A 19,481-nucleotide genomic window follows, 5' to 3' on the forward strand; every position below is an offset into this window, starting at 1 on the left:
TTCTTATAAAGTTAGATATATTTTATCACCCACCAACTGTACTATGTATATGTCCAAGAGAAATGAAAAGTTATGTCCATAAAAGGACCCGTCTGCCAATACACAGTGACTTTATTCATAATGGTCAAAGAAAACAAACAAACAAAAAACATAAATCTTCCATCTGGTAAGAGGATAAGCAAACTGTAGTATGGCATACACTGGAGTATCACCCAACAATTAAGAGGCACAAACCACTGAAACATGCAACAATATAGATGAATCTCAAAAGCATTATGCTAAGTGAAAAAAGCAAGACCCAACAGACTATACATTCTATGATCCCATTTACATGACATTCTAGAAAAAGCAAAACTAGATAGACATAGATAGAGTGACAGGAAGCAGATCAGCTGTTTCCAGGAGATGATGACAGAAATAAACTGCAAAGGGACACAGCACAAGAAAATTTTTTTGGAATGGTAGATATATACTTTATATCATGATCATGCTGTTGACATGATATTCACTTTTATCAAAACTCATCAAGTTTTATACTTAAAAGTACTATATTTTATTGTATATACATTGTGGCTAAACAAAAAAGACAATAAAAACAACAACAAAGGAAATATAAGCCAGTACAAATGGAGGACCATATATTTAGTGACAAATTAAAAAAAGGAAAGAAAAAGGTTCTAGAATACATATGCAATTTAGTTTGCAGCCTGGGGTCTTATACCATAAAATGCTGCCTCCTTTCTAAGAATGCCTTTCTAAAGATCCAGGTGAGAATACTCATTCTCAGTCTTTTCCATGGACCAGACAAGATGTGTGTACATGTGCACACGTGAACACACACACATACACACAATCCATGGGAGTACTGGACTTCTGTCTTAGATAACTATGTATCCTGTTCTTTTCCATTTAATGCAATATAACAAAATGGAAGCATCACAGTGTCTTTACTCTAAGGAGTACTTTAGGTACTTTAATCTCTTATTAACAGTAAGTTACTAGGCATATAGTTCATAACATGGCTGAGAACTGGATCCAAGCAGACTATAGTATTAGCAAACTCATTTGTTAACTCATTCTTTTCGTAAAAATATATGAAGAATTAATGCTGTCAGTAAATGAATAAGTGGCAAAAATCTGCAGAGAATTAAAAGTTATTGATTTTAAAGAAATTAGGTCAATTAGTAGTTCCTAAACTATAGCAGGGCTAAGGATAACATCACACTTATGAATTAACTGCAGAAAGATAATATATGTATATAATCACATGCTAAATTTTGTAGTATTTATAAATGCTGTAAAAATTCGTTCATGGTATGAATATCAACAGAGTTAACTACTCTATGCCAGGCACTGGGGTTAGAAAGGATAGTTCTTGCCTTTCTGGGGCAGGAAGGCTGGTTGACATTAGCCAGATAGACACACAGATTACTAAGTAATAGACATTATGGTAAACGCTATGAAGGAAAAATGGCTTGCTTTCTTTTCTTTGTTTTTTAAAGGTCAAAACAAAATCCTATGCTGCAGTGTTTATTAATGGAGATCACACTCTCTCAACTCCCTGAGCTAGTCTCTTGTCCTGATACTTTTCCAAAAACTTCTCTATCCCATTAAAATTCCATCTTTCTTTAAAGTACCAATGGTGCCTTCATGAGGAAGTCTTCTCTGATCCCTACAAGAATTAGAAGTTTCTCTTTTTGGAATGTGATGGAGAATAATAAAAACAGGAAAATGTCTTGGGACGCCTGGGTGGCTCCGTGGTTGAACATCTGCCTTCCTTTTTTTTTTTTTTTTTTAAAGATTTTATTTTATTTATTCATGAGAGACACAGAGATAGAGAGACAGACAGACAGAGAGACACAGGTAGAGGGAGAAGCAGACTCCATGCAGGGAGCTCAATGCAGGACTCGATCCCGGGTCTCCAGGATCACACCCTGGGCCGAAGGTGGCGCTAAACCTCTGAGCCATCCGGGCTGCCCTAACACCTGCCTTTGGCTCAGGTCGTGACTCCAGGGTCCAGGGATCGAGCCTGCTTCTCCCTCTGCCTGTGTCTCTGCCTCTCTCTGTGTGTCTCTCATGAATAAATAAAATCTTAAAAAAAAAAAAACAGTAAAATGTCATAAGCACTATCTAATTTAATCAACAATAACCATGAGATATAGTTATCATTATCCTCATCTTAAAATTGAGGAAACTAAAGCTTTGAACAAGAGTATTAGGTTACACCTCTAATTAGCTGCAGAACCAACAAACTTAAGTCTTTATAACATAAACACACTCCTTAACCAGTACATTTTAAATACATACTTTACATTTTAATTGAAATGCTAGTATAAATTCATGACATATTTTCTGTTTTAAGGAAAAAAAATGTATTTCCTAACTCTCTGTCCACTGAAAAGGCCTCAAAACAATGACCAACTCAATAGTCCACCTCTAAAACCCAGGTTATCATCTTTATTTACATATGCCACTTCCTAATACACAGAACCTGATATGATTCCAGGTTTGGGGCAAAAATACACAAGATAAACTTAGAACAAGTGGTGATATTAGAGCGCAGGTTCCAAAGCTTTTAAAATAAAATTAAATCCTTTATGTTTTATTTCAGAAATGTCTCAGTGGAAATCTTAAAAACGAATCTCCCTTCTTGCCAATCAAGACCCCCAAATTTTATCTAGACACATGGCCACCCACTCTGCCTTACAGTAAGTGTGGTCAAGTTCTAGTTGATGGACTCCGATTGGAGCTGTCATATACCAGTTTTAGGTCATGCTCACCCAGGCGGCTGCCTGCCCTCCTCGTTACTCCTTCTCACAGGCTGAAATTCAGTTGTAGTGTTGAACTAGGTAGAGTGTGTTGTAAAACCAGTTATCAATCATTCAGATAAAAGCAAAGACTAAGTGACAAAAGAGAAGGAAACTGGGGCCTACACAACAGTTTGGGGCAGAACCACCCTATCTCCCAGACCACTAATTCTGTCTCTGATGGGAGAGAAAAAGTTTTCCATCTTTTTAAGCCTCTACTTCTGTTATCTAATTACAGCAGCTGAACCAATACCCTAAAAAATAAACTTGCCAGAAGATTTTCAAAATCCTTGAAGGTTCAACTAGATGCTTGTCTATTTCTTTTGCTCTGTTGCAGAACATTTGCATTCAAAGAAGCACTCTATGTGCATTAAAGGCAAGGAAACACACTTCTAAATCAAACTAAGGTTTAATGCCTTTGTGATTTAAGAAACAGAAAGCCGGAACTTCCAGGATCAAGTCCCATGCTAGTCCCAGTTTCTCAGATTTGCTTAGATAATGTAGATGGACAAAAGCTTCAAATAAAATGTTAACATTTTTAGTGACATAGAGTATTTCTTAAATCTCCTTTCTCAAATGTAACACAGCCTTAGCTCTTCCCTCAGTACAAACAACAAGAACAATCCACGTAACACAGCCTTAGCTCTTCCCTCAGAACAAACAACAACAACAATCCACGTAACTAGGATCAGGACCTTATTTTTAGGATACTGGGATATCCTTCCCAGTAGATATAAGAATAGTTCTACGACTCAAGATTTAATCCTTCAACTTCCTTTCTCTCCTAAGGTTTTACCTTTTAACAATCCCCAATTCTTTTTTTTTTTTTAAGTTTTTATTTCTTTATTCATGAGAGTCACAGAGAGAGGCAGACACACACCCAGAGGAAGAAGTAGGCTCCCTGTGGGGAGCCCGATGTGGAACTCGATCCCAGGACCCCAGGGTCATGCCCTGGGCCGAAGGCAGATGTTCACTGCTGAGCCACTCAGGTGTCCCAGCTCAATTATTTTTCTGATTATTTCCAAGAACAGTTTAAAATCCTAAAATACTGAAACTGAAATGATCTGAGAAAAGGTATATGAAAGAAAGCAGCTACCAATTCTAGCATTTCTTACTTGCTGCTTGGGATTAAAGAACCAATGCACTGGGGATCCCTGGGTGGCTCAGCGGTTTGGTGCCTGCCTTTGGCCGGGGGTGTGATCCTGGAGTCCCGGGATCGAGTCCCAAGTCAGCTCCCAGCATGGAGCCTGCTTCTCCCTCTGCCTGTGTCTCTGCCTCTCTCTCTCTCTGTCTATCATGAATAAATAAATGAAATCTTTAAAAAAAAAAAAAACAAAAAAAACAATGCACTATATTACAGCATCTTTAGATTTCTTTCTAATAATGAGACTTTTATTAAAAAGGAAAGGCTTGGGCAGCCCAGGTGGCTCAGAGGTTTAGAACCTGCCTTCAGCCCAGGGTGTGGTCCTGGGGACCCGGGATCGAGTCCCATATCTGGCTCCCTGCTTGGAGCCTGCTTCTCCCTCTGCCTGTGTGTCTCTGCCTCTCTCTCTCTCTCTCTCTCTCTCTCTCATGAATAAATAAATAAAATCTTTAAAAAAAAGGAAAGGCTTATTATTTGCCACTCAATTGGTCATTTTTAAATGATTAATTTTATGTTATGTGAATTTCACCTCAATAGAACAATCCAGTTAAGGAAAACTCCAAGAAAGAACAAAGACAAAATGGAAGTAGGAAGAATTTAAGAGTGACAATGATGATGGTGCTAATAATGGATACATTCAGAAGTCAGAATAGAGATGGAAATGGGGAAAAAACTGTTAAAGAAATAACTTCAAGGATAGGATTTTCCAAATTGAAGAGCCTGCCAGGAGGCCACAACACCTATTGGTAGTAAGAGAGGTTAACAAGTAACAGAATGAATATGGTAAGAGTGACAAAAATTAAGCCCTAGAAGTACAGAAAAGAAAATGCAACTAAATGCCTAAAAGCTTTACAGAAGGTAGCATTCCGACCAGTATCAACAGAGACTGAGTAGGTTTCGGAAAGAGAGGGGTGAGAAGAGATAAGAAGCGTCCCAGAATTATGGAACAGGCAGCGGTAAGAGTGTGGTGGACTCCATACACAACAGGGACACTGTGGTGTTAGTGAAGCACCCAGTGCAGTGTAAACCAAATAAACCATGGGGAAAGTTGGGATGAAATCATAAAGGGCCTTTTATGCCTGGTAAGGGGAGTATAGATATCCAAAGGTAAGAAATAAGGGCAAAAGGGAGAACGCCTAAGTAGCATCAAAACTCAATGAGAGAGATAAACGCAGGTAGGAATGGGCAAAATGGGTGGAGGGGGTCAACAGGTATAAACTTTCAGTTATAAAATAAAGAAGTCTTAGGGATGTCAAGAATAGCCTGGTGACTGCTGTTAATACTGCACTGAATATTTGAAAGTTACTAAGAGAGTAGATCTTAAAAGTTCTCATCACAAGAAAAATTTTCTGTGTTATAATCAATGTTAACTGGATTTACTGCAGTGATTTCATAATATATACAAAATATCAAATCATTATGTTGTGCATCCAAAACTAAATTATATGTCAATTATATCTCAATAAAATACATACACCCCCCCCCCAGAGCAGCAGTGCCCTAACAGTTTATACTGTAGTGCCATTCATGCTTAACAATTATTAAGGACCCTAAAGAGCTTTTGTTTATTGGTTATGTCTATCTACTGATGCTTATGGAATCAAAAATTAAAAGTAAGGAAGTTTAAAGACAATGGCTAGAAAAACAAATCTTGGGAATCTGCTTTATAGATGGAAATCTGTATGTATTTGATAGATGAAGCTCTGGGAATACATGAAATTGCCTAAAAGGAGCATGCCAAATATATATGAAAAAAAAAAAACTAAGATCAAGCCAGTAACAAGCGTAACTGGATGGTCATAAAGCAAAATTAAGGATTAAATGAAACCGAAAGCCTAATGAAAGCCAGGACAGTGTAAACCCAGAAGCTACTTTTAAGAAAGTATTCAATAATGCTGGCAAAACCTCCGAAAGAGAAAAATTAAAAACGAATGACTGAATCTGTTAAGATGATTATGTTACTAGTGACCTTATTAAAAATGGTAGAAATCAGAAGCTAGATTGCAACAGATTAAAGAATAAAAAAGGAGGTAGGGAAGTCAAGAAGATATCAGAAATAATTTCTAAATTTGCTAGGAAAGGAAATAAGGAAATTTAACAGTCACTAGAGAAGGAAATAGGGTATGCAAGGGTAAAGATACGAGTTTTTCCATTTATTTCATTTTTTTGGAATGGTTGATCCAGGGAGGCAGAGTTATACAACCATCGCTGCTACCTAATTTCAGAGCATTTCCATCACCCAAAAGAGAAACCCTATTCACATTAGCATCAACTCCTACCCTTCACCCCTAGCAACCACTGTATGTTTCTGTTTCCATGGAATTACCTATTCTGAGGATTTCATATGAATGGTATCATGCAGTGACTGGCCTTTTATATCTGGGTCTTTCACTTAGCTTATTTTCAAAATTAGGCCACGTTGTAGTATGTGTCAGAATCTAATTCCCTTTTAAGGCTAAATAAAACATTCCATTATATGTCAAAACCACATTGTGTTCATCTGCCCATCAGTTTCCACTTTTTAATTATGATAATTAATGCTAATAAGACATTTTATGTCGACATATTTTCATTTCTCTAGGGTACACAGGAAGAAGTGGAATTTGGGGCTCACCGGATAACTCTGGGTTCAACTTCCTAAGGAACTGCCAAACTACTTCCCATAGCAGCTACATCATTTTACACTCCCACCAGTAATGTAGGAGGGTTCTAGTGTCTCTACATTCTCACCAACATTTGTTATTATCAATCTTTTTTATTACAACCATTATAGTAGTTATAAAGTGGTATCCCATTATGGTTTTGATTTGCATTTCCCTAATGACTCATGATGATAAAACATATTTTCCTGTGCTTACAGGTCATTTGAATGTCTTTAGAGAAATATAATTTCAAATCCATTGCCTATATTTGAATTGGGTTGTCTTTTTCTTTTTGTGTTATAACAGCTCTTTTTATTCTGGATACTAGGCCCTTTGCAAATATTTTCTCCTATTCTGTTACAGACTTTTCTTAATAGTATCCTTTAAATTGCAAATGTTTTTAACCTTGATGATTTCAAATTTTTCTATTTTTTCTTTGGATGGGCTTCTACCATCATGTCTAAGAAACTGCTGCCTAATCCAAAGCCCTGAGTTTTTAGTGTGCATGTTTTCTTCTAAGAGTTTCAGCTCTCACATTTACATTGCCCACCCATTTATTTTTGTATATGGTATGAAGTAAAGTCCAGCTTTACCCTCCTGCATAAGGATACTTAGTTTTCCAGTATCATTTGTTGAAAACATTATTCTTTCCCCATTAAATTCTTGGCTCATCTGTTGAAAACTGAATGACCATAAACATGTGGGTTTATTTCTGAACTCTCAATTTATCCATTGGTCTAGATATCTATCCTTATGGACTATTTTACAGCTTTTTGTTTTTTTTTAAAACCCCACGCTAGAACATGAGAAGTAATAAACTTGAAAAAACCAACAGACTAGTCCCAGCCATGCCTCTCAAATGAGAATCAGCTATACTAAAACTCATTTTCCTCACTTTCACAAAATTGGGAATTAAGTGAGATGGGAAATCACCTTGAAACAATAAAGAGTAACAAAATTAAGGCTTGTTTATTACTCTTCTTAATGATTACATTCAACTTCAACGGCGTAAGTTATTTTGGCAGCCAAGAATAAAAGAAAGTAACACAGTAAGAATCTGCTTCTAAGAAACAGTGCCTTACCATGTAGTAAGCCCTCCATAAATTACTGTAATTAACCACTTTCCACTTGCTTTATATTCTTTTCATTCATTCTCAATGACTATTAAGATTATGGAAAACCAATTGATAAATTAAAATCATGGTACTTCAGGTTCTTTCTTTAGCAATTAGTTCCTTGAAAAAAAGAAAATCAAGTACATTTCCCTTAGGCTATTTCTAGTTTTTTAGTATTATCCAAATAAGTATTTAAGGATGGTTCTCTTCATACGATACTGAATAAGGAAAGACAAATTAAGAAATTATTAAACTTTAAGCGATTTCTATAAAATTTAGTAATAATCTGATTTATTTAGTTGGTAGTCCTTACACACTTAGTTACAATGCATGTCCTGTAAGTTAAAAAAAATATATATATTTTTTTTCACTCTAGTAGTTTAAGAGCACTCTCTTCAAAGAAAAGAGCAATTAAATTACTTGGCAATCAATGATACGAAAATAATTTTTTTACAAAATTTTTCTCCAACAAATTTCAATGGTGAGGTCTAATTTTTTTAACTGTATTGAAAAATAATTACCCACCATAAAGTTCATCCATTTTAAAAGTGCCCAATTTAATTATTTTTAGTAATTTATAGAGTTACACAACCACACCACTCAGTTTTAGAACATTTCCAAACCTCAGAAAGCTCCCTCTTACCCATTTGCAGTCAGTCCCCAGTCCACCCCAGGCAATCACTAATCTACTTTATGGATGATCCATAAAAATGGAATCATACATATGTGGTCTTTTGCATCTTTGTTTTGGAGGTTCATTCATGTTACAGCATGTCAATAGTCCATTTCCTTTTCTTGCTAAATAGTATTCCAAGTTTATTTTATATCTTGTATAAAACCCACAATTTTATCCTCTTTTATGAGATTGAAAAAAAAGTTGCCAAAATTACCTACTCCTTGTATATTCCACACTGTTGCTACTATCTTTCTAAAATCCAAATCAGATCACTTTCTCAAGAACTACACTAAAATCTCTTCAATGGTTATTACCATCTACATTCCCTGGCAGGGCATACACAATGGGCCATGCCATCCATCCAGGCTCATTTCCTCCATCTCCCTGAACACTCTGCCAACTATCACTACTACTGAGGTATGTATGGTTCCCTCACTGTCTCTTCTATCACTTTTAGGTCTTTGTACTCATCTACTTCCCAACCTGAATTAATCTTCCAAAGTCCAACTTGAGGCATTTCCTAGTGCCAGCCTCACTTTCTCAGCAGCTTGTGCTGTGATCATTTTTCTTCTTAAACTAGGCCATAACCGTTCACCTCTCTCTTACCAAACTTATGCTCCTAGTATCCAACCTTTTTTCTGAGCATCACTGGTGTTCAGTATCTGTTCAATTAAACTGAATATATTCTGACCACGAGCCACCTTCTGCTCACTTCATTAAGGAAGATCAATTGTACTCTCAACCTCATGGAGAAAATGACCTGAAAGTAGTATAAACAATTTGAGGTCTAGGGCACTGGTCTACAAAATAGGGTATACTCCAGAGGTCAGCAAACTATATAGCCCAGCAGCCAAATCCAGCCCTTGGCTTGTTTTGGTAAATAAAATTTTATTGATGACAGCCACATTCATTCACATTGTCCACAGCTGCTTCTTGCCGACAGCAACGGAACAGAGTAGTTCTAACAGACCGAGCAAGCTAAAAAGCCTATAATATTTACTACCTGGTTTCTCTAGGTTTGAGAACTCCTGGTATATATACATCATGATGTGAGGAAGAAAGTTGTCAGAACTTCCTTTGTCTAAGTTTTTTCATCTCATCTTTTAAAATTTCTATTTTTGTAGATATTTTTAATATAAATAGAGGAGGTGTGTATGTGGATATAAAATACACACACACATATATCTATAATTATACACATGTAATACCTAAACACAAATATGGACAAACATAAGGGATAGTGCATGCCCATATATTTTTTTCTAATAGAGACAACTCAAAAACAACAAAAAATAAAATAAAATAAAACCTATTAAGTCTTAAGTCAAGTTTTAGAATTTAGTTGAAAATTTGGCAACTAGGATTATTATATGAATAGGGTTCCGTAAGTGCTTCAAAGCACAGAGAAAGAAGCCTACAATTAAACTTTTTCCAAAAAAAAAAAAAAATGCTCAAAACATCTCTCAAAAGTCTTTTTATTGAGCTAAAAAATGTTATTCAATTAATGCAACAGTCCCAATATTCTTCAAGTTGAATGCAATAAAATATGAGCTACCTATATAAACTGCTTCAAACATGGTTCTGCTTTTTAAAAAATTACAACAGACAAATCATTTGAAAATGTGTCCATCTCCAATTGCCTGATATACAATCAATACATGATAAATATATAAACTAGTGAAGAAAATATCTCAATAGCTAGTTTTTTTAATCCATCTGTACTTATAATGCAATTTTGTAACCAAAATGTTCCTTACCTATGAAAGTAGGCTGCTTCCTTTTAAAACAACAGATACTAACCTAAGGTTCTGAGGGCCCAGGAAATACAAATTCCTCCCCTTACAGATTTTAAGGTTAACAAGTTATTAGTTCCTAATAACTCTAAAGTTGGGGCCTGATCATCGTCATCAACAAAATTATAAACTAATTTACCAGTTGAACCTGGATTTCTCAGGTTAGGGTTATCACTCTACGTTGAATCATACTCTCCAACAAATAGTCACAGCCCCCAGAGAGAACTACACTCTACTCTGCTCACCTTTAAGGCTTTTTCTGAGGCCTTCCGAGATGACTAGCATCAGACTTTTGAGGAAGGCTAGCCATTAGACAAGGCTTTTCCCCACGATCTGACTGCTTGAAGTGACATCCAGGATCAGGTCGATCCTGTATCCAGGAATCATGACCCTCCCTGAGGCACCAGTCATCATGAGACAGTCAGTGCACTTTGGCACTTCTTGAAAACCACTGGGCTGCTCCTTTAGCTGAAAGGAAAAAAAACATCAAAACCACAACAAACAAAACAAAGGGGGAAAAAAATCAGTAATTCAACCTGAAAAGACAGATTGTGGGGAAAAATAAACCAAAACAGCCTTGTCTAGATCAAAATGTAGCCTTGTCTTGATGTAAAGATCATAGTTTCAGTCACTGCACAAAGTTTATTCCCAATACACAAATCTAAAAAAATTTAAATCTATTTTATTACATCTGAAGAGAATAATTGAAAATGGAAGTTTACATTTAAAAAAAAAACTATTTATGGAATACAGCTAAATAAGAATAATGAAGGTATTTATAAACAACCAGCAGCCTACGGCTTATGTGAGTGTGCCTCACCAGGAGATCAAGTTCTCAACTTTTTCAAGCTCTCAAATTGTAATCTGACTTAGAGATGCATAAAATACATCTAACAGGCTGACTTTAACTGGGTTTAATTGGTAGAAAACTGCCAATACGGTTAAAACCAATCTACAACTATTCTTAAACTATATACTGATGAACAGAAAAGAAATTAGGCTTATGTCCTCAACTAAATTGACACTAGAACAAGGTATCCCCAAACACACAATGCTCTTGTCCCAGCATTTTGAATTTCAATGTTCATGCTTACTTGAAATGAGCAATTTGAAATGTTCACATCACTACGGCCTTAACATTAAAAACTTAAATACCTGACAAGTAATAAGTTGATGTAATGTTTATTTATTTAATCTGCTTCAAAATAAAAACTCATCAACATCCAGAGATAAAATTCTGCTTGTTTCTCTGTTTTTAAGTACAAAATACTTTGCCTAGGACACAATGCTAAGAAGGCAAGAAAAAGTTTTTGAGCTATTGTTTTAAAAGTTGGCTCATAATTCCTTTAAAAATTGGTACTTTATCAAAGTACCAAAGTACTAAAGATAATACTTTATCAAAGAATTATTTTATATTCCTTTCTACTATGTATCCAGTATCACTATTTCAGTTAAAACTACCACCGTCCACATAGATCTCCAGTTGGAATCTTCAAAATACTATTAGACTTTCTCTTTTTTCACTTCTTTGAGAATATGATTAAAGCTACAGACCTCTCTGTCTCCCAGAAGAATGTGCATAATTGCAAAAATGGACAATGTCTAGATTAGTTTTCAGGGAATTCACAGAATAGAATCCTCTGAAGCCCAAGCCTGGACTCTGATTCAGAACCCCTGTCAAACGCTGCTGCTTTTTTTTTTTTTTTAACCTCATCATTTCTAAAGACCTGCCTAGTTAGCATACCTATCAAATCTCCCACATTTCTGCTTTTCTGTCCAGCCATGGTTTAGTTTCATATACCCCTTATTTTTCCTGATTATTTCATGTAGTTTGTGAGTTCTTCCCAGTTTACCATCCTTCAACCTATTTTCTTTCACCCAGGCAGAATAAGTTTACTAATGCAAATCTGATCATGGGACTCGCCTAACGTCTGAGCACTCAATACCTCCTCTCCAAATGTTAACAGAATGATGTCTACTCTCCTCAGCGTGGTTATCTTCCAGCCTCTATCTACATTTCAAGCAACCACTCCCCCTGCCTACACTTTCCATATTCTATCATATATAGTCTCCCCATACACTGCTTTTATGCCTTCATACTTTTGCACGCTATTTGCTCCTCCTGAAACGTCATAGCCCAATGTCTCATTCATCGCTCAAAACCTACCTTCCCTGTTTCTGCTCTCTCAAAAGGGAGCCATGAGATTTATCTCAGTGTATTACAAATGCTTATTTACTTGGCTATCTTCAAATACATTTTCTAGGGGCAAGAGTCCTGCTTAATTTCACCTTTGGTGTTCCCCGTACCTAGAACATAGTGGTACTAAACATAAACGTATGGTGGGCCATTATTCTTGTACACAACCAAAGTTATCATGCTCCACCAAAAAAGAAATGATTAATGAGTTAATCCAAAATATAATCTAAGAGTTCAAAATCCAAACAATTCATTATAGAAGAGTATTTTAGCAGGAATTCTCTAGAAAGCAAAAATTAAGTGTAACTATCACCAATTCTTTATAAATTGCTCTCATCTGGGTCAAGTATGTGTGTATACATATATATGCATAGGGGTGTGTGTGTGTGTGTATTTTTTAATAATGCTAGTTATGGACATCCAAACCAGGAGGCGCCTGCATGGCTCAGTCAGTTAAGCATCTGACTCTTGATTGCAGCTCAGGTCATGGTTGAGGTCATGATCTCGGGGTTGTGAGATCCAGCCCCATGTCAGGGTCCCCACTGGGCATGGAGCCTGCTTAAGATTCTCTATCCTTCTCCTCCACCACCACCCATTCTCTCGATCCCCCTCTCAATTAAAAAAAAAAAAAAAAAAGCACAATAAGGATAACAGAATACTATGCCATCCTTTGGATAAAAATTCATTAAGCCAGGGATAGTAAGCACATGACAAATAATATGAATTAATTACTCTCCTATTCTTAACTCTCCTCCTCTACGTCATCTCATACTCAGGGCCTAAGCAGCCTCCTCAATTCAGCATACCATAAAGCAGTAAATACAGAGAGACTGCAGTTGGCACAAAAGTTAGTATTTCAGGGCTATCCAATAATCAATTGATTCTAAGCCGTATCAAACACAATAAAAAATATTCACAAAAGTCCTATATCATATCCCTTGGAAACCCATCCCCAAGTTTAACAATTCCAAAGGTTGTTTTATCTTAAAATATTTTGGGGGCATTCAAAGTCAAAAATGGTGTTTTCCTAAAGCTGTTCATTTTCAAAGATATATTTTATAGTTTAAAAATATACACATTTATAGTTACATTGTGTTCTAAAACTATTGTGTTCAAATCTGTGCATCAGAATCAACTGGGACATTCTCAAAAATACAGATTCCCAGGTCCCTATCCAGATCAACTAAACTATAATTTCCAGAATTAGAACTGAGCCATAGAGATTTTTCTATTAAACATCCAAGGTGATTTTGATGCAGCCATTTGAAAAACTAATGTTCTAAACATCACAGTAGTTTACATTATGGAAGAGCTACAATCAGGAGAGTAATAGAAACATCTCTAAATAAAATTTTCCTTACATGTACAGGGTCTCTGACTGCTTATTGGTTCTGACAGGCTAATAAAGGCAGGGTGAAATTGCTTTGGCCTCTGAATAAAAACTACTTTTATATATCTTGCCACAGAATTCTAGATAACAGATTAGTTATTGTAGCCATACAGCTTCATTAAAGAGTGGTCAGCTAGCCATTTTTTAAAAATTATTCTATTGCAGTGCTTGGCCAGAGGCAATCCTTAAAGAGTTTTTCTTTTCACATGAAAGAAAAAAGATATATTCAATAAGAGTATTCCAAATGTGTTGAAATTCAGTATAAGGTTATTAAATTGAAACATTGCATCAATTTCTTTATTATAATTTACATATTTCTAACATACTAATAATTGCAGATGAATACATTTCTATAGCACACTAGGAATAATAAATCCAGGTGTTGAGAGAACAAGGCCAAAACGAGTATAAAATAGAAAATGCAAATGATCTGCAAGCAACAGATTCTTATTAAATGTTCTTGGAAAGTACATATACAATAATGTTATACATATGTTTAGAACATTTCAACCACAAATTAGTAAGACAGGAGTTAATCTCGACATTGCTTGAGCCCCTAGTAACATCAATATGAAGAGGCACAACTGCTAAGGGGTAAATGAGAACTCAAAAATTCATTTACACACAGATCTCTTCAATACATTCTATCTTACTACAATGACATTCCTCAAGGTTCCTTAGAAGTCTTTTTGAAACAGAAGAAAGATAAAGTTGCTCCAAAATTCTAAGTGTATGGGGAAAAAAACAATTATTTTAAGTATGTATTTAGAAGTCTTGACTGACATAATTAAAAGTAGTTTCGACAGCTCTTGACACTTATTTTTAGTGACTTTACTAAAACAAAAACATTCTATGGAGGGAGAGATAAGGTTCTGAATTATTTGAGGTACTAGAAATAGAACTCAAAAAAATCTGGATTGTCTTGATCATTACAGATTGCAAAGACTTTAACAAACTATAATTATAGGTCCTACAGATTATCCTTATAAAAGGTAAAACCATTTACATGCCAAGAATGATCCAAAAAATCACTAATACCAATCCACATCTCAAAGAATGATGGGAGTTCTAAATGATGGGAGTTCTACATCAACTTTTGAGAACTGATGGGTTGAAAGATAAAAAACCCTAATCTGTAGCCACTTGAACACATAGCTGAGATTACTCAAGCTTTTTTTTTTCCTACAAACATATGCCCTTTCTGAACATTTGCCAAGAAGGTATAAAGGTAGTTGTCCCTAATTCATCTTAAAAGGCTGGGGAAGCTCGTAATAAGGCAAAACTTTTAATGTCAAAAGACAACATTTTATTTTTTACTGCAAATATCTTCTCTAAAATGTTAGCCCTCCAGGGCAATCATAACACTGATAAAGAGATGCAGAAACATTCTTCAGCATATAGAAATCTCAATTTGAAAGATAATACTACTATTAGCACTTTCAAGGAAGAGAAAAATAACTGCTACACTATCCTGGAATGTCATTCATCGCCAAGAAGGTACTGGCAGGATTTCTTCTGGCGACTTTATTGAGCAATATAGTTAGCCATGTGTTCCTGGAATTGCAGTTAAGAATAGTTTTCCATTGCAAAACAGTATGAGAGAAGATCTTTGCAGAGAATTAAAACCAGAAAAATATTTTTTTCAATAATTCTAATTACAATTTTGTGATTCTACCAAAACATCTGATACATCAGTACTATAACATGATGAACTGTGAGTAAATAGTGCACTTATCAACATTAAGGACTACTACTGTGAGGGTAAGCAATATAACGTTCTCATGTATCAAAATCCAAAGTCCCATCTAACTCCTCAAAAATGAGAATATTGCAAACAACCAGTTTTACCAAATAGCTACATTTAAAAAAAAAGAGAGAGGCAAAAAATACACACATCATCTTCCAACACAGGAGTCACCAAAAGTCTTAGAAGGTTATCCAAAAATACAACACTAGAAACATACTCATGACACCTCAGACAATTGCCTAGGCTTTCATTAAATGAAGCCAAAAAAGATAATTAAAGTCATAAAATAAGGTAAAAATAATGATATACAGCTCAAGATTTTTGTCTGTAATATAAAGCTATTGCTCTCCCACCTCCTAACACACTAAGCTGTCATAAAGGAAATGGTGTTGTTATCTTATTTTGACAAGTAAGTTTTAAGAAATTGGGTCATTCTGTCCTGAACAAACTTAGCCAGGTCAAGAGACATTGCACCAAGTTTTTCCATGAGCTATTTTCTAGGCTCAAAACAATTTTATACCAGAATTCTTTATAAATTTCACAGATACAGGCTAGGAGCCACATCTTAATACTAAATCATCCACAAGTCCTTGAATTTAATCAAAATTAAAATGACCATAAAAATTCACATTACACAGGATTTGACACATATACAAAACAGGTAATATTAACCCTCTCCTCCCTCCCTCTTCAATGCTCCCATACACTTAGTATATATCTCTATTTTATCACTTACAAAAGCATTTAATAGGCAATCTCCTTGTTAAGACTATGAACTTAAAAAACAGAAATCTACCCTATTCATCTTTGTCATCCCCACTGACTAGAAATGAATTCCCTGGTTGTTAATAGTCATTCAATGAACACTGAGTGAACAGCAACGTAACCCCTACATCACAACTGTATATAAAGCTAAAGTAGACAAACAGGGAATTGCATAAATAGAAGATAAATTTTAAGACAACAACAACAAAAAAACAGAATCAAATATAAAGGCATGAGAGACAATGGGAAAAAACATTGGTCTAGAGGGGCTAGGACATCTTTGGAATTTACATCAATCCTAATCCAGATTTTGGCAATAAAAAAATGCTATAATCTTGAGCAAATCACTTTCCTCCCTGGATCCCAATGTTCTCATTTGTAAAATAAGAAGTAAGACTGCATTAGCTCTATGTTGCCTTAGGCACCAAATGGATGATTTTAAAGTAGCTGAAACATGTATTCCTGAAAAGCAGTACCAACAGATCTAAAACCCCATGTGAGATAGTATAACTCTTGAACAAAGGATATTCAAGTGGGGATGCACAATTCCATACATATTAGTAACAGGACACACCAATAGCAGCCATGGCCAATCAAAAATTATATACATACAAATCTAATGTGGAAATCACTGATATACTTATTCAATAAATCTAAAAAGGAATCAAGTTTTGCCAAAGGCAAAGGTTAAGAGATGTGAAAAGAAAGAGACAAAGTGCAAAATTCTATTTGTTATTCCCTAAAAATTATGACAACATAGATCATATGTAGCACGCATCTATACATACACATATATACATATAAGAGCAAAACAAAAAGCATCTTTACACTTTTTATGAATTGGAAGGCTCCTTAAAATGAATCACATATTTTGATTATTTGGGCTAGAATAGACCAACATTTCCCAATATTTTAGCAAAAAGAAAGCTTCAACTATATGCACATCTGGGGTACATTCTCTCTGCCCCACAAGAGTTTTGTTGGAACATTAAGAACCATATATGCAAAGGATCAAAATCATTCTTAACCGTGAAAACCAAAACAACTCACAGACCTATACTGCAACTACATTACCAAAATAAACCTTTGCCTTAAAATAAATAAATCTTCCACCTCCAATAAGCAATAATAATCCATTTTCATCTTGATGACTACCAGACTCAATACAATAATATCTATAATGAGTAGTTTTTAATATAAGCTCTGTTCTTAGTACTAGGCTAACTATCATAGAAGACAGAAGAAAACTAAAAAAGTTAAGATGCTTGCCCACAAGAAAATCTTCCCAATCTTACTTACAAGGTATAGATTACTCTTAAGTACACAGTCCCACTTCTCCAATATCCCTCCCAAAAATCTGGGAAGAAAGGTGAACAATTCCAATACCCATTTAGATTTCAAAATACATTTAAAAGTTAAAAGAGGTCCTACAAAACAAACATTACAAACAAAACAAATCCAGATATATGGAAACAAAATATATTGTACCCCTAAGGGCATTTCTACAAAGGCAGCAAGACAAAAAAACACTCTGAATGAATAATCTCACATGTAGGAATATTTTACAACAAAAACAGAAATACTTTTCAATCATCGTAACTACAAATCAGAATCATTAAGGATAAAAAAAAAACCATCAAAAGATTTCATTTATATAAAATAAAAGTTGAAGAATTATTATGTGTTCTATTAATAATACTTTATCAATACCTCCATCTTCCTCTCAAATTTTTCAAAAGGAAGTAAAGTGGGAAAAATCAACCTCAAAGTTTCAAATTTAAATTTGGCAACATTTCTATGGCTTGTTCATATATATAATTAATGTCTATCTGTTCCTGGTAGTGACATAATTGGCTATACATGTCAACCTAGCTCAAGAAAGCCCAAAAACCCATTAGGTAGCTTTCCGATGCTACTAATTATGTATAGACCATAAATTATTTAATTATGAATTTTAATCTACCTAAATTTTTCAGCTCTATCTCCATGAACTATATCCTAAATTCTCTTTAATATCAATTGCTCAAACAAAACAATTCTGGTCCTCTTCCAACAAATCAAGCTCAGGTATTGACAACTCTACTGGTTCCACTGCTTAGTAATAGAACAATACTGTGCTCATTTCTTTATAGCCTTTGACACGCATTATTTCATTTCAGTCTTGCAACAACCCTTTGAGGTAAGACAAGAATTACCATTTTATTTCACGGCTAAGGAAAGAGATTTGGAGAAGTTCGGTTAACTAGTACAAAGTTCACTGCTAGAAAGTAGGTGAACAAAGACCAGAACCCACATGTCCTGAACTCCATGTCCAAGCCCCACAACATCACAAATGGAAGTCTTTCTAAAAATTACTGAACTTAAAAACTAATCTTTTCCTACTTAATCAAACCCTTTGTAAATATAAGAATTAAGATTTTAAAGCAAATGCAAACAGTAAAAAGATTAGTCTAAACCACCTCCTATCTAGATCAACATATTTTGAATAACAAATACAGCTGATCTTTGAACAACAGGAGTTTGAACTGTACAGGTCCACTTATATGCAGATTTTTTCAATAGAGTACAGTACTATAAATGTATTTTCTCTTGCTTATGATTTTCCTAATAACATCTTTTCTCTAGCTTACTTTACTGTAAGAATATAGTATATAATGCATATAACATACAAAATATGTATTAATGAACTGTTTATGCTACTGGTAAAGGTTCCCACCAACAACTACTCATAGTAGTTAAGTTTTGTGCCAGTCAAAAGTTATACACAAATTTTTGACTGCAAGGGGATTAGCACCCTTACCCCCACATGGTACAAGGGTCAACTGTATAAGGTTCAAGAGCAGTTCAAATACTACAGTAAAAACAGCTTAAAGTTCAAATAAATCTATGGTATTTACCCTATCATACCACAGACAATCAGCTCTGCACAATGCATGCTAGCAGAGAACAGATGAGATTACCTAGATATACTATAATGACTTGAATAAAAATGTCCAAAAACCTTCACTTTTCCTAGTCTTAACCTTCTCCTGGCTTTGCTCTTGTATAGTCTAGAAAGTCTCCACAGTGGAGTGCAAATGACAATCCATTGAAATATGGAAAGAAATTGTTAGAGCATTATGCCCATTTTTTTTTCAATCTGAAAATAAGATTTCATTTTCACTAAATAATGTACTATATGAAATGACAGTCATCCTCACATGAA

At 34.9% G+C, this 19,481-nt stretch overlaps 1 protein-coding gene across 3 annotated transcripts in view; it reads right to left on the reverse strand.

The window, feature by feature from the left end:
* Positions 1–19,481, reverse strand: part of INTS6 (integrator complex subunit 6) — a 90,765-nt gene that overhangs the window by 49,144 nt on the left and 22,140 nt on the right. Inside the window, exon 1 of one of the 3 annotated variants that reach the window (XM_072783231.1) lies at positions 10,423–10,645. The exons of the other annotated variants lie outside the window; for them this stretch is intronic. The gene's annotated coding sequence lies outside the window, so the exon portion shown is untranslated. Of the gene's footprint in view, positions 1–10,422; positions 10,646–19,481 lie in introns of those variants that run through there. 3 annotated transcript variants of the gene reach the window in all.

Source organism: Canis lupus, chromosome 17, assembly GCF_048164855.1.
Source record: "Canis lupus baileyi chromosome 17, mCanLup2.hap1, whole genome shotgun sequence".
Taxonomy (NCBI): domain Eukaryota; kingdom Metazoa; phylum Chordata; class Mammalia; order Carnivora; family Canidae; genus Canis; species Canis lupus.